General features: G+C 45.6%; 1 long non-coding RNA gene across 1 annotated transcript in view; it reads right to left on the bottom strand.

The window, feature by feature from the left end:
* The window catches only part of LOC113615103 (uncharacterized), a 120,640-nt gene extending 103,035 nt beyond the window's left edge, over positions 1–17,605 (bottom strand). The window contains exons 1-2 of the long non-coding RNA XR_003430909.1: positions 17,363–17,605; positions 7,269–7,368 (exon numbers count right to left, since the gene is read on the bottom strand). This is a non-coding gene — a long non-coding RNA (uncharacterized LOC113615103). The remainder of the gene's footprint in view (positions 1–7,268; positions 7,369–17,362) is intronic.
* Between the last annotated feature and the right edge of the window lie 3,670 nt (positions 17,606–21,275).

Genomic DNA, 21,275 nt, shown 5'->3' on the forward strand with positions numbered 1-21,275 from the left:
AGTGGCTTCTTTGCTCCCCAGGAGATCCCCCTCCTAGCCCTGTCTGCCCAGTGCCTTCACATATGCCTACAATTGTGCGCGCACACACACATGCACTGAGGCTGTGAGGCAGCTATTACTGTGCCCGGCCCCAAGGAAGCAGAAGCAAAATGGCACAGGGGACAACCCTACCCACAGCCTGTAGGAAGGAAGACAGAACACACAAGTATCTGAGGGGCAACAATTAGGGATGGATTTTTAGCTGAAATACCTCTGCCAAGAACCTAAAGTGACATAGATGTGATCTAGTCCATGGAATTCACCAGGTGGAAGCAGCAGATGCAGATTGCAAACGCTGCTGCATTAAACCAGAGCGAACAAAAGTAAAATTTAACCAGACCATGCAACTCTAGGAGTTACTCACGTTTTCACCACCAAGGGCCCATTTAATTATTTCTATACATCACATGGGCTCATGTTTGCAAAGACTCTTCCTCCCAGAGAAACTACATTTATTAGAGAGTGATGTCTTCATTTCCCCTGTGTCTTATTAAGCAAAGACATATGCAACTACCAAGCGGGGTTTGTGATCACTCATTTGTTCATTCAACAAACATTTACTGAACCTTTGCCACATGCCAGGCACTAGGAATACAGTAGAGAATATAGCAGACAAGGTCCCTGCCTTCAGATTCTTACTGTGGGGCAGACGTTCATCAAATGACCATAAACAAGTAAGTACAAGTTAGAAAGGAGAATAAAGGAGGCCAGGAGAGAGCATGAGGTGAGCTTTGCATGAGGTACAGCTTCAGGGAAGGCATCTCGCCTCACGGACACCCAAGCTGGGACCAGATTCTCAAGAGGTGTGACTGCCCTAAACTCAGTAATTCCCTCTAAAAGAGAAGAAAACACAACTTTAAAAGGAAGCTGATACTGTCTACATGTCTGCTCTGTGAGAGATACAGGGCTGGGCCATTTCTTGGCACTGTTTCATCTCCTCCTCTGCCCAGTGCATCCATGGTGGGTGACCTGCTCCCTAATTTTTACAGATTAAGAATCAAGGCTCCAAAAGGTTTAGTAGACTGACTGCATCTCCTGGGTAGTAAGAGGCAGATCAGGGAGTCCAACCTGGATCCAAAGCTCTAAGGAGGCAGTAAGGAGGGATGCTTGAGGGGACTCCACTCCAGTACTGGAAGGCAAGACACGAAGAGGCACCCACATGTGCTGTGAAGGAAGGGTGGATCCACCCAGGTGACACCTAGGTGCTTAAACCCCTAGAGGGGGCATGTCAAGAAACCATAACCACACAGGCCCCTTGGACCGCCACATCTCCTTCCCAGGCTGTGCAAACGGGTCGCCCATGAGAGCAGCCCTGCCGTTAACAGAGAGTTGTCCTTTTGTACAGATTTCTATAAATGAACTCTGTAATTTGACAGAATTTGACCTCTCATGCTGAGTCCTTTGCAGCGTCCCATCATCATTCCTGGCAGGACTCCCAACCTCCCATAAAAAGGAACGTGTGACCTATTTTAAAATTCCTCCAGGGAAAGAGTCAGCATGTTGCCTTGGCAACCGATGCGGGCCATTCTAGGATTCCTGCTCGGTTCTTCCTTCGGTCTAACCTACTTCCGCCCTGATGTAATTCAAAGCCCACTCATCCTGTGCTGGACTCCCAGGGGTGGAGGAGTGGACAGGATGATTCCCCATGGCCACACCCTCCCACCTCTCCCCTGCTCTGTGAGAGTTCTGGGGGACAGAGAAAGGGAAGGAGTGTGAAAAGGAGGGGAACTGGAGGACCACAGGAGGATCCTCTGACCCAGAAATGGAGTTTGTCAGAGTTTTGCTGACCCTGTCCCTCTGCCTTCCCCTCTACTGACCACTCTCACCCCCTGACCCAACAGCTTTAAGAAACCTGCCTCTCCACCAGCCACTCTGCCCTTCGTGAACTCCTGCAACCCTGACTGTCTACGTCTCCCTGCAGGGTTTACCCTGTGCCTGTAGCTTCACCTACACATGCATCCATCGCCCTTTCTCAAAACCAAAGTTCCTGGAGTCAAGAGCCCATGTCTGGTGTTTCTCTTCAGCCACCACATCCCAGCACTGTAATACACATTTCTACTGACTTCAAAGAGAGTTCCAAGACGTCTTTCCCCTGCTCTGGGTTGTTGAGCACACGCCCCAACTCCCCTTCACCCACTGTCGCTGTGGAGGAGAAATGCCTGCACCAATAGGTATCAAGACCTTAATGGAACCCCCACAAGGCAAAGTCCTCTGTCCTGCTTCTATCTGGAAGGCGGGAAGCAGATCTTTGGTGGAAGGAGTAAGGGACTGGCACAATTACTTTCCAGGATTATTTCGGCTGCCAATGATAAAAGCCCAATTCAAACTGGCTAAAGCAAAAACAAAGGAGGAGAGAAGAAATTTGTGGACTCACTTCACTGAAAAGGCCAGACCCAATGGCCCCAACAACGTGGTCTCCATCTCTTAACTTCATCCTCTATTTTGGCGGCACTCTCAGTGGGTCTTCCCCATGTGGTAACAACGAAGACCACCTGCAGAACAGGTATCTACCCTCCCAGGCTTGTGACTCCAGCAGAAATAAAGTACCACCTTGCCCAGAGTTTCAACCAAGTCCCAGGACGGATGCTTCCAGGGTCATGTGCCAGCCCTGAACCAGCCCCCCAGGCCTGGCCTGAGTCTTGTGTCTGCTCCCTGCAGCTGGGTGGAGTCACCCTCACAAACCTTGTGGCCTTGAGTAGGGGAGCAGTGGCATCCGAAAGCAAAATCAAAGTGCTGTTAGCAGAAGAAGGGTACAGGGAGGCCGGCTGACAGGCGTAACAGATGTCCCCTGCCATCTGCATATTCTTTTCTCTTCTTTTGTCGTGTTCAGAATAGTAACACATGGAGTTGAAGTATCTACCCCTTAAGTAACATCTTTAGTTCTGAAGGACTGGGCAGAGCCAGAGAAGAAAAGAGTTGAGGAAAAAAAAATAAAAAAGTGAGTCACCTAAAATTGGCATTGACACTAAGTTTACAGAGAGAGGACTGAATGGAGGTATTTTTTCATTTTCTCATTGAAATCCCAAGCTCTTCCACCTTGAGGCCTTTCTCACTGGCTGTTCATTGCCAGCCAGACTTCGCAGACATCAGAACATTTTTCTTAATTATATGTCTGTATTTAAAAAAAAAAAAACAGTGGTGCTCATCACTCTGCCTGCACATGGGAACCTGGACGAGCCCGCTGACACAAAGCAGTTTCTAAGCAACTTGCGGAGCTGGTGCCTAATGCAACAGCCGCAAGAGCTGGAGGAAAAACAAAATAAAGTCCATGGAAACTCAAAGTGGAACCAATTGTGATTGGTTCATCAAGGCTGCACAGGGTCCTATGGGAGGTTAATTCCATCTCAGGCTGATGGGAAGGGCCTTGTTTCCGGAGGCCCGGGACCTCTCTGGTGTGGGATACTTGATAAGAGGTTTCTGGAAGATTCCAATAAGCACTCTGTCCCAGGGACACCTGCCGCTGATAACGTGTGATAACAGAAATGCTGATGTTCAGAACTATGAGAGGCTCCAAGCATTGCCAGCAACTCCAGGGAAGACAGCGAGGTGAGGAGGAGGGGCAGGCCGAGGTTTCCTTGTGCCTCCGCTGCCCTTATCCCAGTGTGGCCTCAGTGCCCCAGAGAGGGGATAGGCAGCCTGACCGAGAGGAGTAAAGATTCCCGTCTATAGGACTGACCTTACAGTGTACAAAGAGAGTGGATAATTACAAGCAAAGTGGTGTCTCAAAAAAGTGCATGGGCTTTCCCATCAATGACATTAACATTTGCGCTGGTTACAGGACTCACCATCTGTATGACTCCGGAAGAGTCATTTAACTCCTCTTTGCCTAAGTTTTCTTGTTTTTCTAGCGGGAATACTAAGAGGATCGTCATGAGGATTAAACAAAGTAATGATAGCAAAGCTCCCTGTTCCTTGTAGGTGCTTAGCAGATACCTATTTGTTCCCTTTGGGACCTTCCAGGTACAGACCCCCTCCCTATGTCCTCCACCTCTTGTCTGTAGAAAAACTTTAGCCTCCTAGGCCTTCCCTGAGTTCCAAAGAGTAAATTTAATCAGAAGTGAGAACATGCAGAAAGAAAGGAAAGCAGTCAAGCAAGACAAAATAATAATAGTTTAGGCATTAAACAAAGTCAGGGACCTTTAGTTCCTCCTCAAGGACTATAGGTAATATTCTGAGCCATGTCCTTTGAGCTGTTTTGCAGATACTGAAACCCCCATCAGGTGGAAGAAGTTAACTGTATGCTGACCACAAGCACATAGACCCCAGACTGGTTGGAACCAGAGGTTGATGATGTTGACTCCTGATTACCTCACCACTAACCAATCAGGAGAACATCCACGATCTGATCACACACACCGCAACCTCCCTCCCTCACCCTGTCTTTAAAAACCTTTCCCTGAAAGCCTTCAGGGAGTTTGGGTCTTTGGGACACTAGCTACCTGGACTCCTTGCTCGGTGCCCTGCAGTAAACACTGCACTTTCCTTCACCACAACCCGCTGTCAGTAGATGGGCTTTACTGCATGCAGGCAAGAGAACCCAACTATGGTTTGGTAACAGTAGGTGCTTAGCAAATACCTATTTGTTCCCTTTCCCTCAAAATCTTCTCTTACCTGCTCTGATGTTTTTCTTTCCATCAATTAAATTCACGTATCCATTCTACAGTAGCACTTAAGGGCCTGTAGCACACCAGGCACCTGGGGCTGTGCATACAGAAGCCACATGGGCCTACCTGGCCCTGGAGGTGCTCACAGCAGCTGGAGCAGCCCAGAGACCAGACAAGGTGGGCAGACAATCACAAGTTGACGAGGTGAGTGCCAGACAGGCCAGTGCAGCAGGGAGCACTGCCGGGCAGGTGGGCAAGGGGTGAATGGGGGCCACAGATGCATCCAGTTTGAAACCTGCAGGGCTAGGGGGCAGGTGTGAGCCACTAGCCTAGAGAGCTGGATCACCCAGGACCCTGTGAGCCTTGCTAAAGGGTTGGTGCTTCAGCTTAAGTACAGGAAAGTGAATGGATCAGATTTTCATTTTAGAAAGGTCACTCTGGCTGTTGGGAGGAAAACGGGTTGGAGGAATGGGGTGGGTCAGATTGGACACAAGGCTACAGGAGAAATGGCTGGAGCAGAAGATTTCAGTGCCCTGCCCACACCCCTCACCCCAACCACCTGGAGTACCCACTGGCCTGTCTCTCTGCTGCCAACGCTGGCATCTCTTTGCCAGAGGGCCTTCCCTTGCCCCTGTTTTGCCGCTACTTTGCAAACTCCACAGCAGGTCAAAAGCGATGACTGGCTGGAGTTAGGGTATAAACACCTCTGCTTTCTCACCCCTTGGGTGGGAGAGCTCTGAGACATGGGTCTACTGTGGCTTCCCAAGCCTCTCCCATGGGGTTAAAAGCCAGTTGCCCAAAGCAGTAGCTAGAGTGCCATGCATTCTACATTGGCTTCCTCTCCTTCTTTGACTCACTTTCCCTTCTGCCCATTTCACTTTCCAAATGAATAGCTTATACAGGAATCCTTGTCTCAGAGTCAGCTGGAGAAACGCAAACCAAGGTTACCAATAGCGAACCCTTTCGTAGAAGTGGTTTTGATGTTGGGGAAGAGAAAAAAGGCACTGGAGTTCACAGGAGAACAGGCTCAGGGGATAAAGTTTGCCTGTACCTCCCGTTTCACTCCATTCTGCTCCAGTAACATGAAGGACTAAGTGGGAATTGAGAGACATCTCAGACACCATACATGTCACCATTTAGCTCTGCATGGAATCCCAGAGCCCTGGGACTGTGTGGAGGATCTTTGGGCCTTCCTTAAGCATCCTTTGGCATTCTCCTCCAGCTGATGTAGCAGAAGAATACTTAATGCCTACACTACCAACACCCAAGACTCTGCTGTGGAACCATTTGCAGAGGCAGAAACCAAGTCCTGGAAGGAATTCAGCATCGCAAAAAAAAAAAAAGAAAAAGAAAAGAAAACCCAAAGCTCCAAGCTCCAGCATTTGGCAATCATTCATTTGCTAGTAAGAAATTCAGTAAATATTTATTAAGCACTTCTTGTGTGCCAGGACTCATGGTAGGTCCTATGGATGTGACCTTGAACAAAGAGAGAGTTTCCTTTGTTCTCCTCATGACCAGATGTATTGGCAATGGTTACTTTCCTGGCTGAGCTCTCTGAGTTATGTGCTCAGTTGAGGGCAGATTCCCTCTACCTCTCAACATGAACCTCATCTATTTCAACAACTCAAAGTAACGGAGAAAGACCAACAACCCAACAGCATATAAAAATGGGCAAATGACAAAGACAGTTCACCAAAAGAAAACCAACAACTCAAACATATGGAAAGATTCACAGTGTGCTCCTAATAGAGGAGTTATCAGCTCATGAAAGATCAAAACACTGATTATCATATTGTGTTGGAGAGGGTGTAGAAAAATAGGCACTTTCATATACTGCTGATAGAAGCATAAAGTGTAAAATTTCTATAAAGGAAATTTGGAAACCTCCTTCAATAATACAAATGATTCCAATTCTGGTCATTTTTCTTTAACGTAAACTCACATTTTTGTGAGCAATGGCATATATATATAAGGATGGGGTCATTGCAGCATTTAGCCTGCAAACAAGCTAAATGGTAACCAACTTGGAGGTGGTTAAATTAATTATAATATAATTATAATAATTATAATATAATTATAATATAAATATAATGTAATATCAATGTAATAGTACACAGTTGGGGGGAAAAAGAAGCTGTTTATGTACTATAAGGAAAGTTCTCCATTAGTGTTAATTTTTGTTTAAGTAAGGAAACAACAGTATGTAAAATATGCTACCATTTGCAAAATACATATATATATATGTATATATATATGTATTATACATTTGGAATATATATATTCACTTAGTTGCACATGCACAAAATATCTCTGACGGAAACAAAGGAAATATCTAACATTGCCTTGAAAGAAAAGATTCAATGGCTAGACGATAGATGAGGAGATTTTTTTCGTTCCACATCTTATTATATCTTTTTAATTTTGAAGCATGTGAATTATCTAATTTTTAAATGTATTTACAATAAATAATAAATAAATTGAATCTCTTGGAAATAAACTCCCTCAGAGCCCTAAGGCATTAATTGTGCCTTGTCTCTAACTAGGTATTAGTCAGGGTAATCAATGCCAGCTGCTGTAACAAACAATTCCAAATCTCAGTAGCTTCAAATACCATAAATAACTTACCTCAAAGATGGATACAGATGAGGTACCCTGTTCAAAGCAGCCTGATTCCATCTCAAAGCTCCACCATCATGGTCTCTGATGTCACTCTGGTTTCATCCAGCTGGCAAATGAAGTAAAGAAAGAGTCTGAGTAATGTATACTGAACACTCAAACACTCCAGCTCAGAAATGACACTCATTACTTCTGCTCACATGACATTTGGAAGTAGGCTTGGAGATCTAGTATTCCTATATGGCCAGGAAGAAAATGAAATAGTTTACAGAGCACAAAGCATTCTCTGCCATAAAGGGTCATACTGAGCCTCCAAGGCAACTGCACTAAGATTCTGGAGATTCTGTTGGTCACTTTGTTGATCAACTCTTTCTATCTGTTAACTTAAAAAAAAAAAAAGACTTTTTCTTTTAGAGCGGTTATAGATTTACAGCAAAACTGAGAGGAAGGTACAGTGATATCCCATATACTCCCTGCCCCCACACATGCATAAACCAAAGTGATGAGTTTGTTACAACTGATGAACCTACAACACAAATCATAATCACCCAAAGTGCGTATTTTACATTAGGGTTTACTCTTGGCTTTGTACATTCTATGGGTTTTATCTGTTAACTTTTGCTATGTTAACGAATCATCCAAAATGTAGTGACTTAAAATGACAACAATTTATTTAGCTCATGATGCTTTGTTTTGACCATCTGAACTGGGCTCAGATGGATGGTTCTTCTGGTCTCAACTCACTCATGCCTCTGCAGACAGGTGCCAGGTCAGCTGGGAACTAACTGACCAAGGACGGCATCAGCTAAGCTGGCTTGTCTCTATTCAACGTGATCTCCATTCTCTAACCTGAGTTGTCACATGATGGCTGATCATACTCAAAACAGGCACCATGTCACTGCCACCACATTCCATTGGTCAAATTAAATTACAGAGCCATCTCAGACTCAGAGCATAAGGAAATAAACTCCACATCCTGATGAAAGGAATTGCCAAGTCACACTGTAAATATGGTGAGGGGAGTAACCATGGTCATGTTTGCCATATACCATAGTTCTCCTCAAAGACCTCTGAGAAAAAAGCAATTGGTTCACATCCATACCAAGGCCTTGCTGGGAATAGTTCTCGCTGAAGTTGCTGACCAAGGACAGTCTTCTGCAAGAAAAGGCTGTGGAACGGCTGTTACACAATCCCTGACATCCAAACCTATACAGGTATCTATACCTCTAAACCATAGGTGCTAAAGCAAACCAAGGAGAGATAAAACACAGGATAATTTATGAAGACATTTGCTAATAATACAAATCATTGACTCAGAGTTAGAACTGGCTTTAGAGATCATTTAATCTAGTGTTTTTTAAACCTGTGTGACATGAAACCAAGGGAGTTCCAAGAAGGTGATTCATGAGTTCACTGAGGGGAAAATCAAATAATAGCCATGCAGAGGAACTCTGGGTCTCCACACCCCTACTTCTACCAGGGTGTCCAGAATTTTTTTTATAATGAAGAAGCCATTAGCCACCTTATTGCAAAGATCCCTCTACTCATTATACAAATGTTCACCTAGAATTGCCCTGTGTTTATTTGGACTCATTTGATTTTTACTACCCAACATCTTTTGAGGAGCCAATATATGTTGAAGGCCTACTACACAAAAAGCATTGTGTTAGAACCTTCAATATTGAGTCTCATTCTCTCTGCCATAAGCCTTGAGAGTCTTTCAAATGTCTTCTCTACATCTGCCTTCATTCTAGACAGATGCTTGTCGATTCACCTTCCAAGTCAAGCCTTTATTCCAAGCCACGTTTCCAGTCTTCCACACTGCCCCATTCAAGGGTTCTTTCCTGCTATAGTGAACATCAACCTGCTTTTTAAATCCAACCACCACCCAGTTTTATGCTGTCTCAGACAGCTCTAGCCCACTCAGGTCTCCAAGTGCTCTCTCAGTCTGAGTAGCAGGAGATGCTCAGTAGCCCCCCACACTCCCATTTTCCACCTACAGCCATGGCTCTCCTTTGATAACACCTGCTCCAAGCCAACCTGGTATTAAAATCATATACCAAGCCAGGAATCATTTCTCCATTTCTCTTCAAGCCTGGTCCTCATATGACATCATCTCATTTCTGCAAACTCCATTGCTACGTGATAAATAATAAAAAGATTAGGGCTTCCCTGGTGGCGCAGTGGTTGAGAGTCCGCCTGCCGATGCAGGGGACACGGGTTCATGCCCTGGTCTGGGAAGATCCCACATGCCGCGGAGCTGGCCGCTGAGCCTGCGCGTCCGGAACCTGTGCTCTGCAACGGGAGAGGCCACAACAGTGAGAGGCCCGTGTACCACAAAAAATAATAATAATAATAATAATAATAATAAAAAGATTAACAGGAAATGACTGAAATCTTTATTTTGAAATAACAATCTCACATTGCAACATGCGGTCAGTTGCTATTTACTCCTTCTCTCCCACCTGTTGGTGAGAGGGCCACCAACGACCTACTATCTCCCTAAATTTCCAGCTCCCAGGTCAGCTCTTTGGAAGTGCTGGTGAACAAGGATGCTAAGAGTTAATGGGAATGTCCCCATCCCAAGAGAATTCTGGGACTGCCTGGCTAATTCTATCTGTTGAGGCTCCATAAATGTCAGAAGTTAGTGGGGTAGTGTGTCTAGCTGGTAATTGCAATGGGATTTCCTGTGTGCATTAATAATATCTACCTCCTAAATGGTGCAACCACTACAGAAAACAGTATGGGAGTGTTACCAAATGCAAGTCCGTGTGCCCGACACACAGTGAGACCAAACAATACTGAAAAGTCAGAGTCTAGAGCAGAGAAAGGTTTATTGCATGCAAGGAGATGGGTGGCTCACGCATTAAGAACCCCGAACTCCCTGAAGCCTTTCAGCAAAGCCCTTTTAAAAAAAAAATGAGGGAGGGGCATGGTTAGTTGTTGGAAACTTCTTAGTGTGGGACCCTTTGTTCTTGCAGCTGTCCGCGTAAGTCAGGTCACAGTCAGGTCACAATGTTCCTATAAACCTCCATCAAAACAAAGGTTATTCCCTGTTCTGCAACATTTATTTATTCATTCATTCATTCATCCATTCATTCATTCATTCATTTATGGTTGCATTGGGTCTTCATTGCTGCATGCGGTCTTTCTCTAGTTGAGGCGAGTGGGGGCTACTCTTTGTTGTGGTGCGCGGGCTTCTCATTGTGATGGCTTCTCTTGTTGCAGAGCATGGGCTCTAGGTGCATGGGCTTCAGTAGTTGTGGCACGTGGGCTCAGTAGCTGCGGCTCGCAGGCTCAGTAGTTGTGGCACACAGGCTTAGTTGCTCCGTGCATGTGGGATCTTCCCAGACCAGGGCTTGAACCCGTGTCCCCTGCCCCCTGCACTGGCAGGCGGATTCTTAACCACTGTGCCACCAGGGAAGTCCTGCAACTTTTTATCTAAAGGTGTAATACTCTTAAAAGTCATGGCCTTGAGAATTATACAAGAAATGGAAGGGGAGGCATTGAGTTCTTTCTCCCTGCCTCCTTTCAGCTTTTAACACTTAACAAATGCATAAGCAAAGAGACATCATTACCTCTCATTTTACTTGTTCAAGGTCCCAAGGCTCAACTTTCACCCTCCAAGGTCCAGGCCCTGGCTAAAAGGAGAGGGTCTCTACACAGGCCAGTCACCCTGCCCGGAAGCACTCATCCAACATCCAGTCTGGGTCCTCCCGCCAGTGCCCAGGCCCAGCTGAGGAGGCAGATCTCAGCTGGTAGCGCCCTCAGGGCCAGGTCCCCAGACCCTGCCCAGCCGTCACCACTGAGGGAGCCAGGTGCCCAGGACCCAGCCGGCTCTCAGGCTCCTCCGTCCAGGCAAATGGGCCACAGCAACGCTGACCACTGGTGGAGGAGAACTGCTAAGGGCCGTGTGTTAACGGCGAGGCGTTAACGACCCTGCACCCACCCCACCCCACTACAGAAGTTCCTCAAAACAATTAGAAATAGAACTACCATATATGATCCAGCAATCCCACTTCCGTGTATTTATCCAAGAGAATTGAAATCAGGATCTCAAAAAGATATCTGCGCTCCTATGTTCATTGTAGCCCTATTCACAACTGCCAAAAGGTGGAAACAACCTAAGTGTCCATCAGTGGATGACTGGATAAAGAAAATGTGGTATATACATACAATGGAACTTTATTCAATCATAAAAAAAGGACGAAAATCTTGTCATATGATACAACATGAATGTACCCTGAGGACATTATGCCAGATAAAAATAATCCAGTCACAGAAGGACAAATACTGCATGAATCCAATTATATGAGGTATCTAAAGTAGTCAGACTTGGGCTTCCCTGGTGGCGCGGTGGTTGGGGGTCCGCCTGCCGGTGCAGGGGACGCGGGTTCGTGCCCCGGTCCGGAGGATCCCACATGCCGCAGAGCGGCTGGGGCTGTGGGCCACGGCCACTGAGCCTGTGCGTCCAGAGCCTGTGCCCCGCAACGGGAGAGGCCACAACAGTGAGAGGCCCGCGTACCGCAAAAAAAAAAATAAAAAAATAAAAAAAAATAAAGTAGTCAGACTTATAGAGACACAAAGTAGAATGGTGGTTGACAAGGCTGTGGGGAGAGGGACAGAGTGGACTGCTGTTCAATGGGTATAGAGTGAAAAAGTTCTAGAGACCTTCTGTACAACACTGGACCTATAGTTAGCAATATTATACTGTACACTTAAAACTCTGTAAAGAGGGTATATCTCATGTTATATGGCTTTTACCACAATAAAAAATGATAATGATAATATCTATCACTTACCTTTCTACTGGTGGGTGATAGGGAAAATTAATAGGTACAGAGCTATACAAATGTAAGAGATTATTACTATGATTATTACGGTACCCCACCTTCTTTTTTTTTCCTATTTCAGAATGCAAGATTATTCTCTAATTAAGTCTAAATTAGTGGGGGTGGGAGGAAGGCTATGTTTTACATCAGGTCCTCCAGGAGTCCTCTGGTGCCAAAGACCAGACAAAGCGGCAGCACAAATGAGCCCAGGCAGGCAAAACGCCTTAACCACAGACAGAGAGGAGCTTATAGTGTAAAGCTGAGAAAACACTGCCTTATGGAACTTTCCTCAGCTCATGTGTATATCCAAAGGCAGAGCTATGCTCTCCAGCTAGGAAAGCAAAGATATTTTTTCACACCCTGGCCAGAAATGTTTCAAAGTCCTGGGAAATCAGAGATGGGAGCATACAAATAAAACGCCATTGAATCCCCAGCTTAAAAGGAAAAAAAATACCAATTCATCTCCAGAAGCTAGCACAGTACCCAGAACACAGTATTCATCAGCCTAAGTACACAGAAAATATTGGATGGATGGAGGATGGATGGAAGGAAGGAAGAAGGGGAACAGGAATGAATGAACAAGCAAAAAATGTTCCCAAGTTGGCCTTCTATCTTTAGGAAGAGATGTCTCTCCACCAAAATGAACATAAACTGCTATTTCAACAAGTACCAAGGCAGGCTTTGCTCATGAACAGCTTTTCCTGACCCAATGTTCACCACAATGCTTCTGTAGGCTTAAAGAATAACTTCCTACAAAATTATAAAAATTATCCCCTCTTATCATACACCATGATCAAGGGGATTTATTCCAGAGATGCAAGGATGGTTCATATTCTGCAAATCAATCAGTGTGATACACCACATTAACAAAAGGAAAGATAAAAATCATATGATCATCTCAACAGCTGCAGAAAAGGCACCTGACAAAATTCAACGTTCATTTATGATTAAAAACTCTCAATAGAGTGGTATAGAGGAAACATACATCAACATAATAAAGCCCATATATGACAAACCAACAACTAACATCATACTGCATGTTGAAAAGCTGAAAGCTTTTCCTCTAACTTCAGGAACAAGACAAGGATGCCCACTCCTGCCACTCTTATTCAACATAGTACTGGAAGTCCTAACCACAGCAATTAGGCAAGAAAAAGAAATAAAAGGCATCCAAACTGTAAAAGAAGAAGTAAAACTGTCACTGTTTGCAGATAATATGATGCTACGTAGAGAAAACCTTAACAACAAGACCAAAAAACTTAGAACTAATAACTGAATTCAGCAAAGTTACAAAATGCAAAATCATACAGTATGTTCTCCTTTTTGTCTGGCTTCTTTAACTCAACATAATGTGTTTGAAGTTAGTCTGTTACTGTGAATAGCAGTAGCTCATTCCTTTGGGCACTGAGGAAGATATTCCAATGGCCAGATCATCTATGGAAAGGTGTTCAAAGTCACTAATCATTGAGGAAAGGAAAATCAAAACCACAGTGCAAGACCTCTACACACTCACTGGAATAGCTACAAGCAAAGGCTGACAACACCAGGGGTTGGTGAGGATATGTAGAAACTGGAACTCTTGGACACCTCTTGTAGGAGTGTAAACTGGTAAAATCACTGTGGAAGACCGTTTAGCTTTCTACTGAAACTGAAACATTCACCTCTTCCATGACCTGGCGATTCCACCCCTAGATATTTACTCAAGAAAAATGAAAACATAAATTCACAATAAGACCTGTACAAGAATGTCCATAGTAGCTCTATTTATAAAAGTCCCAAGTGGAAACAGCTGAAATGTCCATCAATAAGAGAATGGATAAATAAATTGTAGTATGTCCATAAAATGGGCATAAGTCTCTGGGGCTTCAGTTTATGGGAAGAATAATGTTTATGCCATACACAGAATTGTTAGTGGAATAATGTGGAAAGTGGCTTACAAACATAGGATTTTTGTTTCTGTTTTTGGTTTTTTTGTTACATAAATAAGAGAAAGACAAAGAAAAGTAGGTGAAAAAAGAAAAAAACCAATGTGCTGTTGCCTGCCAACTCCTAAGCCTACTTAAATTTCTCATCTCCCTGGATCCAGCTGCCATTTCTCTGACCTACTGCAAGCAGAAAGTAGTAGTCAGGAAACAAAACCATTTTTGCCAAAAACAAACAAACAAACAAGGTAACCATAAGGCTCTGTTGTAGAGCCTTAACTTTCAAGAAACAGCCAAATTTCCTGCACACGTTTAATCTGTTCAACTCAGAAATCTTGAAGTGCCTACTTCTGCATCCTTTCCATTATCTTTATTCCATTTTATTATTAAATGATTCATTTCCTATTCTGTTTTCATCACCAAACCACCTCAAAACTCTTTGGAAAGAAGCAGGAAGATAATCACATGCACTCATACAGACACACAGATGCACACACACATGTACTCAAATACAGACACACACACATGTTGCCTTCTCTACCTATGTACACAGGGAAGTCTTCATATTTCTACGCTGATGTACAATAAACATCATATCAAACAATGAGTCACTTGATAGCAAACATACCAGAACATATACACTTGAGTGAGGTTCCCCAAAGGGCAGAGCCTCTATTCTTATTCTGACGATGCCGTTCTTGCTCAAAACATTTTTGGATTTTTGCAAGTTACATAACATAGCTGAAGAACTGTGAAAATAGCAGAGCCTGTTGAGCCTAGAGGAGAAAACCTGCCCTTAAATATTCAAAGAGCCACTGTTCGAAAGAAGAACTACATTTATTATCCCCAATTTACAGATGAGGAAACCGAGGTTACATCACTTGTCCAAGGTCACTTGCCAATAAGGGGTGATGGCTCAAGTCTGCCCCTGATCTGCTTTACCACTGCCCCCCTTAGAACAGAATGGAACAGACTAATGATGAAGAATGATAAAGCATCCCAGGTGCCTCCACTCTCCGGTGGAAGAACACTGGGGTACAGTGGGTGCTTCAAGGGGCAAATGCTCAATCAAGCCCCGGGGCTTGGGCTGGGGGAGTAGTAGGTATCAGGAAGAACCTCGTGGAAGAGCTGCTATTCACAGGAAGGGACTTTAAAAAGGTGATTCAGCTCTTTGCAGACTGATGGGTTTTTATTTTCTCACCTTTTTCCAAGGTCAGTTCAGAAAAAGCCAGGAGGGACTCGTAACATCCCATTCCTCAGTCACTATGAATACTCTTGTCTGGTCCTCAAAGGGCATTTGACCCCTCTCGTGTGGATGGGATCTTGAGACAGCCTTGGAAAATGGGACCACTATGCAGATTTAAGCGGGCTCCCAATGCCTTCTCCAATCTGCCTCCCAGACTCCAGATACCCATCCTCAGATCTCCCTTAGCAGTCAGGTGATGGTCCGAGAAGTGTACGTGCGTGTGTGCATGTGTGCATGCGTGTGCTTGTGTGTGTCGGGCACGAGGTGGGGAGGGGGGCCAAGGCCTGGGGGCTGTCTCTCCCCCAGCCTCAGAGCATCCAGCTGCTGCACACATGAAGCTGAAGCTGCCTGGCCCTTTGATCGGGACCCCATGCTGTGCCTTGTTCAGGGAATTTTTAAATTCTCTTTCATTTTATTGCACAGCTTCCCTCCCCACCTCCCATCCCCGAGCCAGGTCTCAGGATTATTGGGTCCTTTTTTCATTGATTTGTTTTTCTGACCTTTGTAGTAGATACAGAAATATACGGATGAAAGAAGAAAGGAAGGAAGAAAGACAAGGGGAGGGGGCCCGGGCAGCCTCCAAAAGGGAGGGCGCGTGGCGAGGGCCTTGTGTCTGGCCACATTTCACAGAAAAGAGTTAAGCAGGGTGGCAGCTGCCTGGTGCCCAGGAAGGGGAAGCCCCTGGCTCATGGGGGCAGCCACTGAAGACCAGGCAAGGCCACCACCTCATGTCCCCCATAAGCACCAGAGACTGACACCGGACCTCTGTTTCTCTACATGCTTTGCTTTCTGTTGAAAAGGCTCCTGAATCAGCTCCATGAATACCCACTCCACGTGAGACTCTGCACTTGGAGCAGGAATGCACACGTTCTTTCCTTTCCCTCCCTCTGTGAGCCCCGTTTTTGTATAAAACCCAGGTCCTCAGGCCAACCACATTGCTGCATGTTCCGTCCTTGACACTGAGAAGGAGGAAATTGAATATCTGTGGAGTACCCACTGCTCAGCACTGAGAAGGGGGTTTTATGTGTATTACTGGGTGTTGGGCAAGACTTTTCCTCGAGAAACAGAAGCTAGGACCCACGGCGCAGCCACAAACTGGAAGGCCATGCTGGATATGAGAGTGTGATTCCTCCGCCACCCCACCTCAAAGCCAAGCGAGAAGGCATCAAGAGTCAGCCGTAAGGATCTGGGATTCCTGCAAGACGGGGAGTCTGGCCCCTCACCCCCCAGGGATGTGCTGTGCCCACCTAAGCAGGGACACACCTAGAGAGGAGGCACATGGCAGAAAAGGAGCACCTGGAACAGCCCGATTAGTGAGGCTGATGCTGCAAGTCCCCCAGAGGTCAAGCTGACATCACAGACTGGACTGGACCTGTCTTTCCTGTACTCCACTCGACAGGGCTGCCCACCAGGCACAGGAAGGCAGGCAGCAGGAGGCTGCAGAATGGACTCCAAGGTGAAAGCTGAGTGGGGAGTGGGAGAGGTCAGTCGCCATCAGGGAATGACCACAGGGCCCTTCAGGACCTAAACATGCACCTCACAAGCAAGCCTCGCCTTTGGACTCGTGTCACAGAGAGCATCGACAACCAGTCATCGGCAAAAGAAACACCAGCACCCATCAAAGGGACCACCCAAGAGGGGTCAATTATGGAAAGAGATGCTTGACTTCTCTTCCTTCTACCAGGGACATCCTGGAGGAACCAGACTCTGAAAAGAAAGTAGGGGCTCCAAGTTTGCCTGGGGGGAGGGAATTAATAGAGATGAGATTTAAATTGACTTTGAGAGTTAGCAGGCCCTGGGAACCCCCCTACTCATATCTCCTCACCTCTACCTTTGAGTACACACAGGACTGACTTCCAACTGCCAGGTCCTGCACCTCTTTGCCTGCAGGCTTTCTCTGGCCACTAAAGCCCTGTCTGCCCACAAATCCATGCAGGTGAATTAACACGCCCTCAAAGCAGCCCTCATCCACTGGCAGATGGGTATCTCTCATTTGGGTAGAATAACTGAGTCACTTGTCCTACACTGTATTAGTTATCTGCTACTGCATAAGAATTTCTTCCCAAAACACAGCAGCTTGAGACAACAATAAATATTTATTACCTCACGATATTTGTTGATCAGGAATTCAGAAGATGCTTGATTGGGTGGTCTGGCTCCAGGTGACTCATGAGACTGTAGTCAAGATGTCAGCTGGGGCTGCCATTAGTCCAAGGCTTGACTGGGGCTGAATGATCTGCTTCTAAGTTGGCTCATCTGGCTATCGGCAGGAGGCCTCAGTTCATCACCACACACACTTGCCTGTGTGGCTTCTTGAGCGTGCTCACAATCTGTGACTGGCTTCCCCCAGGGCTGTAATCCAAGAGAGCCCAAAGCATAAACAGCAAAGTCTTCTATGACCTCGCTTCTAAAGTCAGATGCTGCGTTAATTATCTACGGCTGCATAACAAATTACTACAAGACTTAGCAGCTTAAAAAAATGTATTAACTCACAGTTTCTATGGGTTAGGAATCTGGGCACAGCTTAGTGGGCAGCCTCTTGGTGCCTCTGACTCAGAGTCTCTCTCAAGGCTACAGCCAGGGCTGCAGTCATCTCAAGGCTCAACTGGGGAAGGATCCCCTTCCAGGCTCACTTGTGAGGCTGTTGGCAGACCTTAGGGCCTCAGGGGCTGTTGGCTGGAGACAGTACGGGGGCCTCTCCGTAAGGTAGCTCACAACACGGGGGCTGGTTTGTCCTCAGAGCCAGTGAAGGAAAGAGCAAGAGAACACAAGCAAGGCAAAAGCCAGAGTCTTTTTGTGACCTAATATTGGAAGTGAGATGCATCACCTTTGTTATTTTCTCTTGGTTAGGACTGAGTCACTTCTCGTTGGTTATAAGTGGCCCTACTCTAGGAAAGGGGATTACACAGGGCATGAACACCAGGAGGTAGAGATAACTGGGGCTATCTCAGATGCTGCCTGCCGTGGACAGCATCATTTCTTCCTGCCGTGTTCTACTGGACACACAGGCCACATGCATAGTTCAGTGTGGGAGGGAATTATACAAGGACATGAACACAGGAGGCCAGGATCACTGGGGGCCAACTTGAAGTGTGGCTCCCACAAAAACTGTCACCAGGGCACCCCAGTGAGATTAAGCACCTGTTGATAATACACTCTCGGACGTCTTCCTTCCTTTCCCTGGTCACCTGCCCACTCCCCTACTGGTCTATCCTGGCACCAGCTCCCAAATAAACCACTTGCACATGAATCCTTACCTTGAGGCCTACTTCTGGGGGAACCCAGGTTAAGACAAAGAGAGAAACTTTAAACTAGACTCATATAAAAGTGTACGTGTGTGTGTTAAGAACTGATGCAAAATTTAATTTTTACTGTGGGACACAGCAAACATTTTAAAAGCCATTTTAGTAAGCACTACAGGATTTCAGAGCATGAGTGGTTTCATTTAACCCTGATGAAATCCTGAAAGACTAGGCCTTAGAGAAGATTCAAAGCGGGTAGAGAGAAGGCAAAGAAATAAGAAAAGTCGGAAAGCACATTGTGTGTCCAGAAACGATGTGTGAAACTGGGCTATTACTTCTTGAGCTCACCTCCCACTTGTCTTTCGGAGTTACAACATTATGTCTACCTGCTCATCACCTTCCTTCAACAGGGGCCTTGTGTCAAGGTGCCCATATTCTGCTTGGGCTCCAACCAAGCCTCACGCGCAGCAAATCTTTCATATATTCGTGAGGGAGAATTGCTCTGGAACCAAATTTGAAAGATGAAATGCAAAACACTTCAGAGCATGTGAGGGGAGTGGGGGAGGTTCCCAGGAGTAAACTAAGTCACTTGAAACAACTGTACATTTTCATACATTTTTCAGAACTCACTTTGAGACTGACTGTAGGTAGACAGGTATCAAATGACTCTTGACCTCTAAGTACCAAAACATGCCCAGGAGAAATCAAGGCCTTCCAATGCACTCAGTCGTGGGTCTATCAAGTGCTGGCTAGAGGAGCTTAAATCCAAATTCATTACCCAGACATCTCCAGCTCAGAAGTTGGGCCACAGACAAACTCATCAGCATGCAATAGCAGCACCATTCCCACGGTGAGAAGAAAAGGAAGCAGGATAATGAGGACAGTAGATAAAAGGGAGGCCATGGAGGAGGATCTTAATTGTATCTTAATTGAGTCACACACTTTCTCCTTCAGGCAGATCCCAGCCCTCAAGTCAGAAAGACAGTAGCCTTTCTGCTAGGGTGCTTCCCGTGTCCCAGCCCTGTGTGATGTCCAAGGTCAATATACTGTGCCACTTGATTAGAAAACAAGTGAATCTGTTAACTGTTGCTGCAATAATGCTATACAGCAAACCACCTCAAGTCTTAGTAATAATCACTCATTTTTACTCATGTATCCGCAGGTCTGTGGGTCCCCAGGTCAGCTGGAGGTTGGCAGATCCAGGCTGGGCTGAGTGGTGCTGCCTCAAACTTTGGATATAGCCTGTCTTGGCCCTCTCTGAGGTATGGCTCATATCTACTGCACATGGGTTCATTCCAGGGCCCAGACTAAGAGGGATTCAGATAGCTAGAAGGTCTTCTCTGAGCATAAGAGAAAAATCAGACACATCTGAGACCTCTCAAGGCCTGGTACCCACTCATTTCTGCCAATACACCACCGGAAGTCACACAGCATAACCCGAAGTCAAGGGGTGGAAACTACACCCCACCCACAATGAGCCATGGCAAGGATGAGGATGTAGGGAAGGTAAAGGACGCAGAGCCAATAATCCCATCTGCCAAAGACAGGGTCTTGCCTCCAAACTGGAGTTCTGATCCATTTATTGTATTTCCGATAATTAGGAAGCATGAAGGTGAGCGTGGCACGCTCACACACCTGCCAACCACAAAGCCTGGAGGACAGTGGTGGGGGACACTACCCACTTCATTTGTACTGCGGGACTGGTCAGTGTAGACCATTGGCGCTCAGGAGACTGTACTGTCAGAATTGGTTATTACCGTTGTCCAGAGAGGTGCGGTGTTTCCTCTGACTTTGGAATTTGAGGGTAATTATGGGTTATGTGGTCATTCCCAGGGAAAGAAGAAGAAGGCCTTTCTTCAAAGACAGATGGCTACTCTACAATTATGAACGTTTTGTAACCATCTTGTTCCTTTTACATTGGCTTTAGACTATGTGGTTGGCTGGCAAGGCTATTTCTGGGAAGGAAAAGGCTTCACTTCTTTTCTGAAGGTAGGGTCAAAAAAAGAAAAAAAAACAAGCTTTTTGGCCTGGATTGACAACTATAGAAATCTACCCCCAGACCACGCAGCATAGCTTGGACTCAGTTGTGACAGAAGTGCTTTCTCAGAAACCATAACTCAAAAAGACTCATGTACCACAATGTGCATTGGAGCTCTATTTACAACAGCCAGGACATGGAAGCAACCTACGCGTCCATCGACAGATGAATGGATAAAGAAGATGTGGCATATATATACAACAGAGTATTACTCAGCCGTAAAAGAAACGAAATTGAGTTATTTGTAGTGAGCTGGATGGACCTATAGTCTGTCATACAGAGTGAAGTAAGTCAGAAAGAGAAAAACAAATACCGTATGCTAACACATATATATGGAATCTAAAAAAAAAAAAAAAGGTTCGGAAGAACCTAGGAGCAGGACAGGAATAAAGACACAGATGTAGAGAATGGACTTGAGGACACGGGGAGGGGGAAGGGTAAGCTGGGACGAAGTGAGAGAGTGGCATGGACATATATACACTACCAAAGGTCAAATAGATAGCTAGTGGGAAGCAGTCACATAGCACAGGGAGATCAGCTCGGTGCTTTGTGACCACCTAGAGAGGTGGGATAGGGAGGGTGGGAGGAAGATGCAAGAGGGAGGGGATATGGGGATATATGTATATGTATAGCTGATTCACTTTGTTATATAGCAGAAATTAACACACCATCATAAAGCAATTATACTCCAATAAAGATGTTAAAAAATTAAAAAATTGCTTTCTCAGGCCCTGTG

This window comes from Aethalodelphis obliquidens, unplaced genomic scaffold (genome assembly GCF_003676395.1).
Source record: "Aethalodelphis obliquidens isolate GAN/ISIS:26980383/991018 unplaced genomic scaffold, ASM367639v1 scaffold112, whole genome shotgun sequence".
In the NCBI taxonomy this organism is placed as follows: domain Eukaryota; kingdom Metazoa; phylum Chordata; class Mammalia; order Artiodactyla; family Delphinidae; genus Aethalodelphis; species Aethalodelphis obliquidens.